Source organism: Anabrus simplex, chromosome 2, assembly GCF_040414725.1.
Source record: "Anabrus simplex isolate iqAnaSimp1 chromosome 2, ASM4041472v1, whole genome shotgun sequence".
Lineage (NCBI taxonomy): Eukaryota > Metazoa > Arthropoda > Insecta > Orthoptera > Tettigoniidae > Anabrus > Anabrus simplex.
This window is the reverse complement of record NC_090266.1, coordinates 244,178,415-244,197,247: the sequence shown is the minus strand read 5'-3', so window position 1 is coordinate 244,197,247 and position 18,833 is coordinate 244,178,415. Positions and strand designations below refer to the sequence as shown.

General features: G+C 42.2%; 1 protein-coding gene across 2 annotated transcripts in view; it reads right to left on the bottom strand.

Moving 5' to 3' along the window:
• Nt5b (5' nucleotidase B) overlaps positions 1 to 18,833 on the bottom strand; it is a 744,444-nt gene that overhangs the window by 579,659 nt on the left and 145,952 nt on the right. The window contains exon 2 of one of the 2 annotated variants that reach the window (XM_068226141.1): positions 10,294 to 10,338. The exons of the other annotated variant lie outside the window; for it this stretch is intronic. The gene's annotated coding sequence lies outside the window, so the exon portion shown is untranslated. The remainder of the gene's footprint in view (positions 1 to 10,293; positions 10,339 to 18,833) is intronic. 2 annotated transcript variants of the gene reach the window in all.

Here is an 18,833-nt window from a genome sequence, read left to right as displayed (position 1 = left end):
GCTTATTAAGGATATCTTAGGAGCTGTTCTGCCAATACTAACTCATATATTTAACTACTGCCTGACAAACGGAGTTTTCCCAGATGTTTGGAAAGATGCACTAATTAGACCCATCCCGAAGAGCTCCAAGTTGGATTCTCCTTCAGATTATCGTCCAGTATCCATTCTACCACCCTTATCCAAGGTGCTTGAACGTGTAGTTCATACACAAGTTACTGAATACCTTACCAAGCATTCCCTCTTTAATCCCTTTCAATCCGGCTTCAGGAAAGGACATAGCACTGCGACAGCTTTACTACGAGTGACAGATGATATCAGACGTGCAATGGACCAACGGGACGTGACTGTATTGACATTATTAGATCTCAGTAGTGCCTTCGACACTGTTAATCCTCAGTTAATACTGCAGAAATTTCGAGTGCTAAATTTGAATAGTGTATCACTTCGTTTCTTTTTATCTTATCTTGAAAATCGCCGGCAACGTGTAACAGTTGGAAATTTGAGTTCAGGATGGCAAAGGAAGACCCTAGGCGTTCCTCAGGGGTCGGTTCTCGGACCACTGCTATTTATCATTCAAATTAATGATATATCAAAAGCTCTTAAATTCTGCAAATTGCAAGTGTACGCGGATGATATACAGATTTACTATCATTCAAAACCGAGTGATATTGATACTGCAATTACTAAAATAAATTCTGACCTTCAACATCTTAGTGACTATGCAAATAAAAACAGTTTATTAATGAATCCAAATAAGACTCAAGTTATTATTATCGGTCCCAGTAAAAACCTTTATTCCCTCAAGCAACAGAACATCCCCCCAATAATTTTAAACAATAAAATCATACCCTACTCTACTTCAGTGACCAACTTAGGAATTATCATGACTGAGACTCTAAACTGGACTCAACAGGTGATAACCACATGCAATAAAGTACATAAATGCTTATATCCCCGAAACGGTTCGCTAATATATTCTCTGTTTGACTTAAAGTACACATAATTCGCTCTCTTATACTACCTATATTTGACTACTGTGACACTGTGTTGACTGGAATAACCTGGGACAGTAACAAGAAACTGGACCGGAGCCTGAACAGCTGCATAAGATATATCTTTAATCTACGATATGATGCTCATATATCACCTTATTATAAGGAGCTGTCGTGGCTTCGAGTGCACCAGCGCCGTGAACTTCACATGCTATCACTTCTGCACAAAGTTCTTTCCACTAATACTCCCGACTATCTGTCTTCATCTTTTTCTTACCTCTCGTCCTATCATGAACACAATACAAGATCTGGTTCCTCTCTTGCCATACCTGTAAACCGCACTGCTGTGTACAACCGCTCCTTCATAATCTCTGTGTCTAGGGCTTGGAATTCGCTACCTGCGAACATCAGAGAAAATCCTTCTCATCGCAAGTTTAAAGTGGCTTGCCGGGAGCATTTGCTGGGTAGACCCCGCTGACTTGCTGGATAATTGTTGAGTGAATGAAGGAATGAATGGGATGAATGAATGGATTACTGCAGTTACATAATTTAAGTGTACATTATTTTGTGTATTTTAAAATTAAGGATTCTTTCATTATTATTATTATTATTATTATTATTATTATCATTATTATTATTATTATTATTGCTGCTATTGCTATTAGTATTATTTGTTTTATTTGTATTCGAAATTATAAGTTATGTATATGTATACTCATCTAGTGGTTAAGTGTAAGAGAGGGCCTCGAGCCCTAACTTCGCCACCAATAAAGGCATTATCTATCTATCTATCTATCTATCTATCTACATTATAAATTCAATAGGACAGCATTTGCAGTCACAAACACGAATAAATTATTCATTCACACCACAAAAGCAAATTTTGTGTACTTGTTTAATATAGTAATCTTGTCAAAATTACTTGCCACTCTGCCCGAGTGAGTAGGAACAAAATGTAGGTTAAATTTCAGACTTGGATTCTACCGCCAATATTATACGTAATAAGAGTTGATCGTTTATGCATCGTATTCAATTATCTTCAGAGCCATTTAGAGCGTCATACTGTAAACTTCAGGTCACTCATAAAATTGTCGCGTTTATGAAACAACTTCTTTACTTTTGACAAGTTACAATATTTTGCCTGTCACGTGTGAGGGAACTAGTAACTTTTGTGAAACAGAAAACAGTCATGATATATTGACAAATTTGTCACATCTCACATAGTGGTTGAATTTGTCAGGTATGTCGAGTTTTATGAAACAGGGCTGGGGCATGGTTTCAAGCTGCATTCGCGTGACTGGTTGGCTGGTCGACTGGTTCGATGAATTAGAGAGTGTGTGATGTTTCAAGCCGCATGAATAACAGGAACCTGAAGACAGTTACTAATGACGTACCCAGCCCTAAAACAATTGGACACAATCTATACTGTTCGACAAAGCCCATTCGTTGTTTGGATACCGCTGCCAGAAGAATCTGAACCTTTGTAGAGAGAATGAACACAATTACAAAAAAAAAAAAAAACAGTCACTGCCAGTGGAGACATATATCTGTCTTACTGGTTTGGAGTGTTTGTTGTCAGTAGCACGCCGTGGGTGGGAAGAAACAGCTAGTTTGGAGGTCTGATTTGATTTGATTAGTTGAAGAGCATGGCATGCGTCTTCTAAACATTTACATAATTCGTCTAATCTCGCAAATTTCAATTTTGATGATGTCAGCTCCCATTGTTTTCTGCTGACCTCATCGATTTGTTGAATGAACTGTAATACAAGAATTTCATGCAAAGGTATATCAAGTTCAAGTGCTCAATTGCAATTATTTTACTTGAAACTTGATTTAGAAGTGATCGCAAATATGTGCATTACTGTGTGCTTAGAGATGGAAGGTTTAACATGTTCTTTATGTGAGATGTTGCAATTAGTTTACGGTTATTGTACCTTTGACAGACTGTTTGCCACGCAACCTTAACATTTGTAGTTGTTATGAGAGGATTATTAATATGGTCATGTACTTCACCCGTAAGTGAAGATAACATATGATTATCATTGTTCATGTCTGAACTGGTAAATGTATCGAAAAAATGACGAAAATCAGTAATGTTGCCCACAAAGAATGGCAGTCTACTAGCTGGAAGTGCTAGTTGTCTATTGAATGAACCAGAGCGAGGACCATTGGTCGCACAGGAAAGGTTGCCTTGGCTCAACCGTGATATTGCACTATCTTCTATTAACCTTGTAATTTCATCTACTACGTAGAAGTACAACAACTTGAAACTATTATGATCTTCGCTATGATTCTCAGTTTCATCCCCCAGTTCGAACTTATCCTGCGCATTTTCATACCATTCTCCTATTCTGGGTAGATATGGCCTTGCCTTGTTTACATTAATACTTGATCCTGATTTAAAGTTATTTACGAATTTATACACACGTGTGACACTGGCTTTCACTAGGCCCCACCTCTTAACAAGGAGTTGCATTTCTTTCGGATCCATACTGGGAAATAATAGGAATCGGAACTAGGCATGTACTTGTAGGAGCTGCGTACGGCAGTGCAACTAAGTAAGTCTGAGTGGATGACTTATTTCCTCCTGCGCTGACAGTTCATCGCTGGTTGCTGTAAACTGGACCCAAGATGACGCGTTACGAAGTTGAAAGCAACATGGTGGATGAACTGACCGGAGTTGGAACAAACATAGCTGCCATCGGAAGCTGTAATATTCCTTGCCAAGATGGCTGTTATCGGAAGCAGTAGTGATACTTGTCAATATGCCTGCTATTAAGCTTCGGGTCCCGCCAAAAATACATGAGACTAGATATAACATTAACGTAGATTCCACAGAAATCCGGACCGGAGGACCAAGAATTGATTGGGTTAAGGTATATACAATATTTTGATAAGGATAGCGTGAAGAAAAACTTGGACTGTAGGTATAGGACCCGAGGTGGGTACTGTAGCTGGTTCATATAACTGGACCCCTGTGGAATTCTAAACATAAATATATGTACACCAGTTAAAAACACGTAATACACAGGGGCGTCTCGTCTTAAGGATCACACGAGCACATGAACATCCTGGTAATCCCAAAACTCTTGGAATGTACACGATATTGTATCATGAGAACAAGATTTCTGTACGTTGCGAACGCATTTACGAAGTTGTAAGTGCCGATTCACTTTCCGTTTCCACTTGAATCAAGCACCACGCCAGCTGATCACAACCCCGTTTTCAATTACAAACTTCGGCGTATTGCACAGCTAGAACTTGAAGGGGAAATGCTGTGTGTATGGGGAATATGATCAGTGTTTACTGTGTGATCACGGCACTGCCTGATCGATATGCATCCGATGGCTGTTTCATAACGAGCAGACAGTGGTTTACGGACCGCTGTCCCGCTTCCAGTGCCTTCTCTAAGGGCCGGTTGCATAAAAGTTAATCTGAGTTCAACCACCTGAAACTGATCTCCAGTCAAGCTGAACTTAGAATTTTGGTTGTATAAACATTAATCCAAGATCATATCTTCTTGATGGAAGATCAAATCTGACTGGTGAATTTTCTCAGATTAACCTGGTTGAACTAAGTTCAGCAGAAGGAATATAATTATTATTTTTGTGAGAAATAAATCTGTTTAGGTGTCTATAATATAATAACAAAGAAAAATAATAAATAGGCCTACTGTTGATTAAAGTAAAATGGTAAGTAATGCTAACTGTAATTATTTGAACAATAATCCTACTATTAACAAGTTGTTTGTTCTCCACTGTTTTATGCTTAGGGCCTATAGGTTATGCTATTTTCAGATTTCAGATTACTCTGATGTTTCATCCGAGAATGGAGAGTTTGAACTCCAAAGAGCTCCTCGCGTGTTTCCCACAGAAGGAATCCCTTGTTAGAACTAAATGATCGACAATTTAAAATACGGTTTCGATTAGGAAAACGTGTAGTTGAAGAACTAGAACAAAGATTACATCTACAATTAAGGACACAAAACTAAACGAAATCATGCAATGAATCCAATGTTCATGATCCTTCTCACACTAAGATTTTACGCAACTGGAAGCTTCCACATAGTAATTGGAGATGTATTCAATGTAAATAAAGGAACTGCAAGTAGGACTATACACAACGTCACTAGAGAGATTGCAGCTCTAAAACCTCAATTCATCAATTCATGGTATTACCGTTAATTACCGTTAATAAAGTATTATTATTATTATTATTATTATTATTATTATTATTATTATTATTATTATTATTATTATTATCAAGATGCCTGCTGAGGAGTGTGAAGTAAGAAGGGTAATGCGAGACTTCTATAACATTTGCAACTTTTCTGGAGTTGCAGAAATATACAGAAATCGCCATGGTTGGTTTTCCTTAAATGTACAAGCTGTCTGCGATTCTAAACTTCGTTTTCAAAATATTGTTGTCAGGTGGCCAGGATCTGCACATGACAGCAATATTTTTAGGAATTCTAGAATTCATGCCCAATTTGAAGCTGGAGAATTTCCCCAAGGTGTGCTCTTGGGAGATAGTGCATACCGCTGTTGTCACTATTTACTTACACATACAATGCACGAAGAAAGCCGTGCAGAACGAGCATATAACAGGGCACACAGGAAGACAAGATCAGTTATCGAACGGTCTTTCGGCGTTGTCAAAAGGCGATTTCCGTGTTTAAGAATGAAACTAGCAGTAAAGTTACTTCGATTTCCACCTATCATAGTGGCAACATTTGTATTACATACCTTGGCCATTAACGCAGCTGATGACACTCCTGATGTTGATGATGCTGTTTTCAGAGGAAGGATGATTTATCAGGAACTGCCTGAACATGCTGTATATCAGGGAAATGGAAGAGAAAACACATCACTTAGAACTGCACTGATTAACAACACTTTCAGGTATTTCTGAACTTTTAATTTACACTATAATTTGTTATTAACACTCTCTGAACTTTTAACTACACTATAACTTGTTATTAACACTTCATTTTTTGATATTCTTTCATTTTTATTTCTAGTTCCAAGTTCAATATCTTCATTTTCACTGCATGCTCTTCCTCCAGACACTCGAGCCTCCTCTTATAAAAAGTCCCTTATGTCTTCATTCTTTCTCTTTTCAGGCAGTGAAGTTGAAGTTCCTGGATTGGAACTGCACACGGCCTCACCACTTCGCTCATCTACTTGAAATTTATCACCTTCCGTTATCACTAAAAAACTTGAAGGACTTTCGGGATCTGCAGTGATGACTTCCATGTCCTTCACTTCGGTGATAACTTCCGCATGGAAGCCAACATCGTCATCGAACTCGCTGACGATGGGATGAAACTGCGGCTTAAGTGCAGCAATAAGTTTTTGCCCACTTTCGTCTAAGGTAGGCGGCACATACTGACCGCCCCCCGTTTTGTACAACTGTACCTTATCATCGGCATTTCGCGGTTTTGCCCTCTTCTTCATGTTCTCATAACATAATTTGAGGGACTTCCATTCCCGCTGGACCACGTTCCTGGAATTGTACTGCAATGCTATTCGTTTCCAAGCTTCCTCCTTAGACTTCGTAGTGGAGCTGTCGGTCTTTTTATTTTCTATAATGTCCTTGTGTTCTAACGCAATATCAATTAACATATCATTTTCCTCTTTCTTAAAATCAGCAGTACGCGTCTTCTTGTTACACTCATCTTTCTTCCCCATTTTGAGGCTTTGTTTACGTATCGCAGACAAATGAATGTCGAATGGCGTCGAGAAATGTCGATCGTTTCTATCTAAATCGCATGTTCGATACAACTCGATTCGATACAATCGCAATTATCTCTCTTGTTTAGCGATGTTGTCAACTCTGTTTCGTCGACCTTAGATCAAAATTGAACCTGGTTCAGTGATCTCAGATTAGTGTTATACAACTCACACAGACCGATCATCGATCAAAACTGAACTACAGTTAGCGATTTTTATGCAACCGGCCCTAAATTTATTTTTAAATCTCAAAGATGGCAGCACGTATCGCGTATATAGTTAGTTCGTGGCAGTGGTTAATGCACAGAGCTGTCACCCCGGAGTGGTTAACTGCCTAACCACATGACGCTGTTGACAGTCACGCATGTAACATAATATTGCTTAATGAACCAAAGAGGCGACACAATATAGACTTACTAAGCTGCTATTTAGTTTAACTTCTGGGTAGTGATGTACAGACAACTACAACACGGTTCAACCCGGAAATTAAACTAAATAATTCTTCACTTCTTAGGCCTATACATCGGATTTTTTAATCTACTGTCAGCTCTGTGTGAACACCCAAAGATATTAGGCACGCGACGCCACTGGTAATACATAATAAAAGAAACTCCCCACACATATTGACACTATGACACACGCAAAAATTCCCGAAGTGTGCTATTTGCACCGACTATGTCATTGCCGTCCGTCACGCGACCGCATGCCGCCGCTCTGTATCACATATTCCCAGCGTCTCGTTAAGGGTGCGTCAGGAAGTAGCAGGTAGTTCTGCCTCCCCTACCTAATGGACAGTGGTACTGCAAAGGAGGACTGTCCGAAATTGACATCTGGTGAGGGTCTAGTAAAATTCAAGTAAGAGCAAAGCGGCAAAGTTAAATTTGGTATTAGTAATCAAACAAGATCTGTGTGTTAATTGCAGGGGCGTAACAGAGGACGTATGCTAGCCAAGGTCCATAAACACAGGTCTGGTCACACTCCCAGAATTATTTGCGGCAGCGGTCATTTAGGGACTAAAGCTCTCTACTTGCTATCGTCTGCTTGTTACCCAGTGCAATGAGATTAAGGTTATAATGTGTTACTGTGTCGCTGAAAATGGTAAAAGTCAGTCATCTAAAGAAACCAGATTATTTATATTCCCGAGAGATAAGAAGAGGATAGCAAAATTGGTGCAGAATTGCCAGCGTGATGAGTGCAGCCAACAGAATATTACAGCTGTGTGGTGTCAGTATAACTTTTGCTGGAAAACAATGAAGTAAAAAGCTTTTCTATCTATTTTTTACTGACCATATCTTAATTATAATCCTTTCCGGCAGCTTCAATTTTAGGAATGTCAATTCGAAGTATAGAGAGCAGATGCAAGGAAGTTGATAAATTGGAATGCCTTTCGTACACTCTTCGATGTTCCTAATCCCACGAAATCTTTCTCGTGTGTCGCGAAGGCCCCGAAGGAAAAAGGGTTGCCTTCAATACGAAACTGAACTGGTAAAATAAATGGCACGATTATGTTAATTGAAAACATGTACAGTAATTAATACTCAGAAAATTGTAAGCCTACTCATAAATCTTAATAATAAGAGAAAGACGCAAATTATATCAGTTCGTATAATTTTGCAGGGTGATAGGTCCATTAGTTTAAAATAAACGTATGGTATACAATTGCAGGTATAATTAAAAATTTGTTTTAATATATAAAATGTATATAATAGTAAACTCGTGTCCTTATCCTGAGGCGGTGCAGTTCCTTTCTCAGTCACTCCCGTAATGGAGATGAGCTGCATGTACTGTTTCAACCACATACCAGCCCTCCTGCCATTCTGAAATTTCTGACAGTGTCGGGAATCGAGCTTGCGCATCGAGGGCGGAAGCTAAGAATACTAACCATTATGCTACGGAGACGGACATTTTATTATAATGTATCACAGTTTTATAATATTTGCATGTTTTCCTGTTATTAGGAATGTAGCCTAAATTGCTGGCTGTAATATTTATTCTAATAATGTTGTTTTCGGTCTTAACCTACATGTATTTAATTTTAACAGTCCACACTTCTTTGATCATTATATTACACTGATGTTGCTTACGTACCCTAAATTAGGCCTACTGGCTGAAAAATGTATTATGGTAATTTTGTCATACAGTCTGTTCTTAATTCCATTGGGACTGTTCATAATGTATGAAACCGAAGCTCTTAAAGATGACAAAATATATATCTTCTTATTTCACGATGCGCAGGTTATAGGAAACTATTAATTACATGCAATACGAGGCAAATAAAACTAATTTTAACAGCTTTTGTGTTCTTAAATCCATTCTTTAAATTCGAAACTTGCCCATATGCAACACGGAAATGTTGTAGGAAACGAACATTCGTGTCCCGACTTGTTTATATAGACACTGATGCTAGTTAATGCCACCGAACTTCGTGCTTGCAATGGTTTCTCCTCTGGTGGTTTGTGGGACGCTGCCGAGCATGTTGCACTTTGTACCAGTTGGAACAGATTGTGTAGGACTCAGCCGATGAGCTCTCTTGCCTGCGAACTTCTGAATATACTACCATGAACAGCTGCAAGCGAGCGCAATTGGTCGGTTCATGGGATGATCCACAGCAAAGTTAGAAACAGGCTTTCTCCGGAGATAACGGGAGATGTAGTTTCTGTGCAGTGGAACTTATGTTACATGGACGACCATCAATGTACACCTTCACAAACATTAGGAAGCTCCACTGAGTGTATCATACGATCACTTTTTTTTTTTGCAAGTTCCTTTACGTCGCACCGACACAGATAGGTCTTATGGCAACGATGGGACAAGGGAGGGATAGGAGTGGGAAGGAAGCGGCCGTGGCCGGCATTTGCCTGGTGTGAAAATGGGAAACTACGGAAAACCATCTTCAGGGCTGCCGACAGTGGGGTTCGAACCTACTATCTCCCGAATACTGGATGCTGGCCGCACTTAAGCGACTGCAGCTATCGAGCTCGGTCATACGATCACTTGAGATCGAAGAATCTGGCAGTGTAATACACAAGAAACAATTAAATAAAGGTAGGTTGTTTAGTTCACAGAGACCTTAAAAACGTTCTGTTAATTATAAAATAGAATTCATTATATAGGTGTCTATAGTGTGTGTGCATGGGAAATGTACTTTATTACGAAATAATTATCTTGGATAAACAGAAGCATAAATCATGTGTTAAATTTATTACTGTTAATTATAAAATGAAATATATATTGTATTGGGGAACCTAACCCCATGTAAAGTTTCAGATTATAATAAACGAATACGCTCTCCCCAGTTGGTCATCCGTGGCTGAGAGAGAAGTATATTCATTCATTCATTCATTCATTCATTCATTCATTCATACTTTATTGAAATAAAGCGCTAAAAAAAGGACCGGCTCTTCTTAACGATGTGTAGTTCTAATTACGTGCGAAAAAAAAAATAGTCGACTTCCCGTTCCTGTCCTAAACGTTCATTTATGTTCCTTTTCCTACTAATGCTACAAGATCACTACGTCATTCAGGTATTCTACGGTTCGGTAGTTTTGGTCGAGTACAACTCTACTTACCAGTTATATTTATGTATCACGGAACAGAATTCACCATCAGCTCACCTGCAAACAGAAATAACAAATATTAGACTCACGGCTTGAAGAAAATAATTTAAAAAGTGGTTTGTTTTACGCACTCAGAAATGTAATGGATCAATTCAAAATAAAAGAAAACATTCCGTGCTACATACAACCTTCATGGACTTTTTCTTGCCAAGAAGACTGCTCCTCAGCTACACAGTCGACAGAGTGGATTTCCACGTGGTCGGCGTAACGACATATTACACGCGAACCTTTTCTTGAGCCCGATTTTTACGGGGTGAGGTGTAAGGAGGGAGCGCTGCCGGTTACGGTTATACTGCCAACTGGATGGAAATGAAATCTGAATTGAATCGATAATATGATCGATCGATATGATTTTTACTAAACATTTATTATCTTATGCCAACAACTGTGTTACACATATATTATTTAACATTATATAACATTTCTCGATGCGAATCTTGTTCTTAGCATGAATTGTATAGTTTGGCTTTTCTGTGTAAACAACAACAGTACTAGTTCGTAAAGTGTACGCCAGACATCGCACAGCGAAGCATAAGCGATTCATAGTTTGTGTTTCAAAGGTTGCCAATATGAATGTCTAAGATAACAGAGGTCTACCGATTCAGCACTAGGGAGCTCAGGGCTGAAGAAAAGGTTCGCGTATAGTACCTAGCTCTATTGCTTGGCTTTTGTGACCTAGTTCACAGAATCTCATATCAGACAGTTCCTCAGTTGATCTTACGAGGCAGAGCGCACCCTGCTACAGCACGAAGTCCCGAATTAAAATACTTGGACGTCCACAAATCGAACCCAGGTCCTCCAGGTAAAAGGCAGTCACGCTACCTCCAGACTAAAAAATGTGTAGGTACCAAAATAATTCAGACGTAAATGGTTTTCAGGGACCTACTGGGAAGAATATGAAAGGCGAGTGAAATCGTCACTAACTTCTCACGAATGCGGCCGCGATTGTGGTCTCGCCAACGCAAGTTGGATTATTGAAATTAAAAGTCTCGTCCATGAGACTCGGATTCAACGTTAAACAAGAGGTAGCGTGACCAAAAGGTAACATAAGGAAAAGGAGAGTGACCAAGCGAGTAGGCCGTGTGGTTAGGGAAATAGTGGGTTCGAACCCCACGGTCGGTAGCCTTGAAGATGGTTTTCCGTAGTTTCCCATTTTCACACCAGGCAAATGCTGGATCTGCACCTTAATTAAGGCCACGGCCACTTCCTTCATTCTCCTAGCCCTTTCCCATTCCAACGTCACCATACGACCTATTTGTGCGACGTAAAGCAAATTGTAAAAAAATATGCGAGTGACTAACCATCCCAAAAATAGTTCAGTGTACAGGGTTTGTAGGAAGACCAGGAGGTACGTACACGTGGCCACATACAATGTCTTCCAACAGAATGCATAAAAATTTAACGGCCGTTTCAAGCCACAGAGCGTTGAACTTACGGCCAATTTATTATGAAATGACGAACAGCCTAACTGGCAGCTATTATCTCACATAAATTTAGTTGTGCTTCGAATTAAGTGGTGAAAATCTACAAGTACACCAACCTCGGTGGCAAGGTCAACCCCTATTGCAAAACGAAGACAGCTAGTAAAAGGATGTGATATGCCTTTGCGAACGGCCATTCTGGAACAATTTTAGATGACTTCTGTAATTTAATGTAAACAAGTACAGTTCTGATTTCCAATGAGGAATACTGAGGTGTTTAACAAACGAAGAAAACCGATGAGATAGTATGCATCACGCCCCATATGATGATGTTTGGGTCATCAGACCATAGACTGATCTGATGCTACTATACCACCCTATCATGTGCTAACCTTTTCATTTCTACATAACTACTAGACACACGTCTCTTCTAATCTGTTCATTTTCGTGCCTTGGTCTACCCCTACAGTTCTTACCACCTGCACGTCCCTCAATAACCAACTGAACAAGTCCTGTGTGTCTTAAGGTGTGTCCTACCATTCCATCATTTCTTCTGATGGAATTTCGCCAAATCGTTCTCTTCTCGCCCCGTTGACTGCACTCTATTACTTTTGTTTTATATTTTTTTATTTTCATATTTACTCCTCCTCCAAGACTGTGTCCATACCACTCACCAATTTCTCTGGACCTTCTCGGCAAATCTCAGAGTTTTGGTTTCCTCTACTTGGATTGTGATTCAAGTTCCAAATTCCTCTACGATTTCTTTTGCCGCCTGTTCTATATAAACACTGAAAAGGAGAATGGACAATCTGCAGCCTTGCCTCACTCCTTTCTGGACTGCTGCTTCTTTTTTCGTAGCCCTCGATCCTTATCACTGCAGACTGATTTTTGTAGATTGTAGATAATCCTTGTTTCTCGGTAGCTCGTGCCGATCACCTTCAGAATCTCAAATAGCTTGATTCAATCAACATTACCGAGTGCATTTTGCAGATCTACAAATGCCATGTACGTGGGCTTGTATTCCTTAATCCGATCCTCCAAGATCAAACGTAAAGTCAGGACTGCTTCACGTGTTCCTGCATTTCTTCTGACGCCAAACGGATCTTTTCCCAAATCAGATTCAATTTTTCTTTCCATTCTTCTGTGCATAATACATACCTGTTAAAATCTTGCAAGCGTGAGATACTAAACTAATGGTGCGGTAGTTTTGGCACTTGTCAGCACCTGCTTTATTTGGAATAAGTATAACATCATTCTGTATAAAATCGGATGACACTTCTCCTATATCATACAATCTTACACACTAAATGGAATAACGTTGGCTTGCCAATTCCTCCTGAGGCACCTCCTCGTGTGTGCTTCTACAATTGTAGGGGCATAACCTTGGTTACCCTCTTCAATTGAAGATCCTCTTCGTGGTGAGGGGGACTAGTAGCTCCTTTCTTGCGATGCCGAATGGAGCCCTATTGGGTAACCGTTCGGTATACAAGGAGGAGGAAGCTAAAGCACCGCCCAACCCTAAGGTGTAAGGCGACCCGTGCCGATGGGGTGCATGGCACATGGGAGATGTGTCTTGAACGGAGCCTTCGAGATACTTGGCGCCCTCTCGAAGTAAGTAGCCTTACCCAGGTATGCGGGGCTCTGCCTGGGCGGACATATATTTCCCTAGCTACTCGTGGGACTTGAATGAATATGGTAGCTATCCATAAACCGGAGAGCTCTTCTGGGGCCTCCGAGAGAAATACTACAACAACAACAACAACCGAAGGGGACTCCTCGGAGATACCCTCGGATAGTTCATCTTCGACAGTTAGAGGGCTCACTCAAGAGGTGGGCAATCTACAGGTCCAGAAGAAAAAGAAGAAACAGCGCTCTGGCGCTGAGAAGAGGAGATCTAAGAAGGCCTTAAAGGCCCGGGAGCAGGCCAAAGAGGGCTTAACTCCGGGAGCTGAGGGCCCTTCTAATACCACGACAGTAACAACTGTGGGGGGATCCAATGGGCACAAGAGCCGGGACCCTGAAAAGGGCTCTGCTTCTAGGGCACAGAGGACCCCACCCACCAAGATGCCAGCGGGGAAACGACTTCTGTCGGGGGCAACCCCAGAAGAAGACCGGCAGACCCGCAAAAAACCCAAGGTGGCATATGCCAGAATAGCTAAAGCTGGGATCAGGATGGCCATAGTACCTGTAGGATATCCTGACCAGCAGCTAACCGAGAAACAGGTGGAAGCTGTGGAAGAGGCTATCACCAATCTGATAGACGAGCTTCCGGAGCAGGGGCCCATTAAGCCTCAGTTCCTGGATTGCTATCTGTCGAGAGGTGCGGCCGTCATTATAGCCGAGAACGATGAGACCGTAGCATGGATTTCCAGTCTTGTTACAGGTATACAACCGTGGGAAGGAGCCAGGCTCACAACTGTGGGCATGGATAAACTTCTTTCCTACAAGAGAGTCATGGTCTGGATACCAGGACAACCAAAGGACAATAACATCCTTTTGGGAAGAATGGCACGCCAGAACCATGGCTTAAATCCCACCAGCTGGAGGGTCTACGACGGCAAAGAGGAGAAGAGAGGTGTCCGACTTGTGGTCAGCATGGACTCCAGAGACGTGGAGAAAGTGGTGGGGAAGAAGATCTTCTGCGGGGTGCATGTGGCTACCTTCACCTTGGTGGAGGGCAAGCGTGACAAGCAGAGGACCAACCCCACCACAGAAAATACCGAGACTAACAGGGGCGAAGAGCAGGAGCCCGGACAGGAACCTGGGCCAGCCAAGCCTCAAGATTCATCGCGGGAGACGGAGCAGCACGTTCCGGAGACCGCATAAGGTAAAGCATTGCATGAAGGTAAGAATGATTACTTTCATATAAGCAAATATACAACATTGCATAGCGGCCTCCAGGGTACTTATTAGAAGTATCCAGAAGGGCAGGTTTTCGGTCGCCATGATACAAGAACCCTGGCTTAGACAGGGGCATATCATGAGACTAAAATGTGCAGGTTTCACTTTATTCAGTAGAATAGCAGAGGAGAAGCCTAGAGCATGTATACTAGCTAAAGATCACAATGCCTGGGCTATACCAGGCTTCATTACTAGAGACCTGGTGGCAGTCCTAGTGAGATATGAAGAGGGCGAACAGCCAAAAGACTTGGTTGTCTGCTCTGCATATTTTCCAGGAGACTCTGAATCTCCACCCCCGCCGGAGGAATTCAAGAGACTGGTGATATACTGTAGGAAACAAGGATTAAACCTCATAGTAGGATGTGACGCCAATGGTCATCACAGCATTTGGGGAAGTAAATATACAAACCGAAGGGGAGAGCACCTCATAGAATTTCTATGTACAACTGATCTTGAGGTCATGAACATTGGTGATACCCCTACCTTCATTAATAATAGGAGTGAGGGGATCATAGATCTTACCCTGGGTTCCATGGGAATCATACAGGAATTTAAAGACTGGAAGGTTTCTTTGGAGCCTTCCTTGTCAGATCATAGACACATTGTGTTTTATATAGAGGGCTCCCTCGAGATCCCGTCTTACAGAAACCCTAGACGAACCGACTGGACGTCTTTTAGGGAGGACGTGAGGAGGGGACTGGAGGGAAGACCCTCAAATATAATTAAAAACAAAGAGGAGCTGGAGCTCAGTGTGAGTTTTCTCACACGGACACTGGTTATCTCTTATGAATTAAACTGCCCTATTGTTAAGGCAAAAAGAATAACAGGAAGCTTTAAGTGGAATAGTTACCTTGAACACCTGAGGAGAAATACACGAAGGCTCTGGAATAAATACAGGGAACTTCAGGTTCAAGAAAGCCTAGATTCTTACAAAGAAACACAAAGAAGGTACAAGTCAGAAGTCAAAAAGGCTTCTTTTTTGCTAGGGGCTTTACGTCGCACCGACACAGATAGGTCTTTTGGCGACGATGGGATAGGAAAGGCCTAGGAGTTGGAAGGAAGCGGCCGTGGCCTTGATTAAGGTACAGCCCCAGCATTTGCCTGGTGTGAAAATGGGAAACCACGGAAAACCATTTTCAGGGCTGCCGATAGTGGGATTCGAACCTACTATCTCCCGGATGCAAGCTCACAGCCGCGCGCCTCTACGCGCACGGCCAACTCGCCCGGTAAAAAAAAAAAAAAAGGCTTCTAGGAAATCTTGGAGACAGTTTTGTGAATCCATTGGAAGTCAACATGAAGCGGCAAGGCTTCATAAAATTTTAACCTTGGACAGAAGGGCAAGGCTGGGTTCACTGGAGTCGCCTTCGGGTGGATATACATCCACAGAGAGGGAGACCCTGAACTTACTGCTTGATGCCCACTTTCCAGGTTCGGTAGTCACGAATAGTGAGGTAGAATCGAGCGGATCCTTCAGACCCGATAAAAGTGGCTGGAAGGAAGCCGCAGAGATTGTTACCCCAAGAAGGGTCAAGTGGGCATTAGAATCTTTTGCCCCTTACAAAAGCCCAGGGGTGGATGGGATCTTCCCGGCACTTCTTCAGGAAGCGGGGGGGGGGGTCCTTATACCGTACCTGGTCAGAATCTTTAGAGCTTGTCTCACTATGGGGTACGTGTACTCCTTGTGGCGTCAGGCGAAGGTGGTGTATATACACCTAAACCCGGAAGGTCTTCATATACTAGACCTAAGGTCCCCTGCATTCTCATCAACATGCATATCAACCAGGGAAGTCGGTTGAGACAGCACTACACCAGCTAGTTTCTAGGCTGGAGAGTGCCTTAGATCAGCAACAACTTGCTATGGTTGTATTCCTAGATATAGAAGGGGCCTTTTACTATACATCTTTGGGCTCCATAGAACGTAGTCTAGAGAGAAGAGGAGTGAGCAGCATGCTCATAAAATGGATTATGGCCTCACTGCAGGGCCGTCAAGTTCTGTTTACCCTCAACGCTGTAATGTTGAGAGCTAATATAGACAGGGGGTGTCCACAGGGAGGAGTATTATCACCAACATTATGGTGTCTGGTAGTGGATGAAATACTTACCAGGTTAAATGTTGGAGGAATATACGCCCAAGGCTATGCAGATGACATAAGCCTGATGGCGGTAGGAAATTTCTCCAGCACGGTTTCCGAGCTCGTACAGAGCTCTTTACGTAGGGTGGAAAGATGGTGCCACGAGACAGACTTGTCGGTTAATCCCGATAAGACGGAGCTCGTAGTATTTACCAGGAGGAGGAGGCTAGACGGACTGTCAGAGCCTTTCCTATTTGGGAAAAAATTAGTTAAGACAACCTCAGTTAAGTACCTAGGGGTAATCCTTGAGGCAAGACTGAGTTGGAAGAAACATATAGATTATAAGGTGGATAAGGCTCGCAAGATTATGTGGGCCTGTCGCAGGGCCGTCGGGAAGACTTGGGACCTAAGACCTAAGGTGGTCCAGTGGCTCTATATCTCTATTGTACGGCCCACGATCACCTATGCATCTTTAGTCTGGTGGCCAGGTTCGGAGAGTAAAACTGTGACCACCAAGTTAAACAGTGTCCAAAGACTTGCGTGTCTAGGAATAACAGGGGCACTGGATACTACACCATTATGTGCAATGGAGTCCATCCTAGGTTTTCCCCCCTTACATTTATATGTTAAGGTAATAGCGGGAATGAGTGCCTATCGCCTCTGGTCACTCGGAGGATGGTCCTTCAAAAACCCGAATAGAGGTCATGCCTCTATTCTTACACGGCTTCACCAGACTTGCCCTATGACAATGATGATCGGGGATCTGATGAAGCCTAGCTTTAATTTGAATTATAAATTTACAGTGGTGATACCCACAAGGGAGGAGTGGGCCGCGGATGCTGGGGCCCATCTTAAATCTGGGGGCTGTACATGGTACACAGATGGCTCGCGGACGGAGACGGCACAGGCGCCGGGGTCTGGGGGCCTAAGACAAGGCTCTCCCTTCCTATGGGTAAATATGCTACTGTTTTCCAGGCCGATGTATACGCAATACTTTTTTCCTTTGCTAGGGGCTTTACGTCGCACCGACACAGATAGGTCTTATGGCGACGATGGGATAGGAAAGGCCTAGAAGTTGGAAGGAAGCGGCCGTGGCCTTAATTATACGCAATACTAGCCTGTGCTGTATATATATGGAATATGCCTGGACATAGAAGACGCATCACTATTTGCAGTGATAGCCAGGCAGCGCTAAAAGCACTATGTGCAGCTAAAACAACATCAAAACTGGTATGGGAATGCCAAAGGATGTTAGATCAGTTGTGTGAATTTAGCTCAGTCACCCTATTATGGGTCCCTGGGCACACAGGTATCAGTGGAAATGAAGAAGCTGACAAACTAGCGAAACAAGGCTCAAAAGGTTCTTTCACAGGACCAGAGCCCTTCCTGGGAGTGTCACTCCGAAGCGTGAGACTGGTAATATCCCAGAGGACAAACCAGTCTCACTTAGATATTTGGAAGAGGTTAACTAAAGCAAGGCAGGCACGTGAACTTATCAAAGGGCCTAGCCAAAGTTATAAAAAAGGTCCTAATGAATTTGAATAGGACCAGAATGAGAATGGTAGTTGGACTGTTAACAGGCCACAATACCTTACAGACACACCTACACATCATGAAAATCACTCAGGATCTGATGTGTAGAAGATGCGGTAAGGAGGAGGAGACCTCCGCGCATGTGTTATGTCAGTGCGAGGCTCTTGCAAGCACTAGACATCGATACCTTGGCTCACATTTTGTGAGCCTGGAAGACTTCAGGAATGCCAATATCCGGACACTGGTATCCTTTATAGGAGCACTAGGGCTGGACTAGGCAAACCTGTTTAAGGGGCACAAAGGGTCTTCATAGACCTACGTGTGGAGCTCTGCGAAGACAGGGCTCACCCATTTCTTATCTATCTATCTATCTATCTATCTATCTATCTATCTATCTATCCTCCTGAGGCAGTCAGTAATTCTGGGAGTATGTCATCAAGTCTAGATGCCTTGTTCCCATGTAAGTCTGTCAAAGCTGTGTCGAATGCTGACCTAACTGGGTATCCCACTTCATAGGCATCAGCTCACTCCTCTTTTTCCAGAACTTATCAACTGTTTTCCCTTG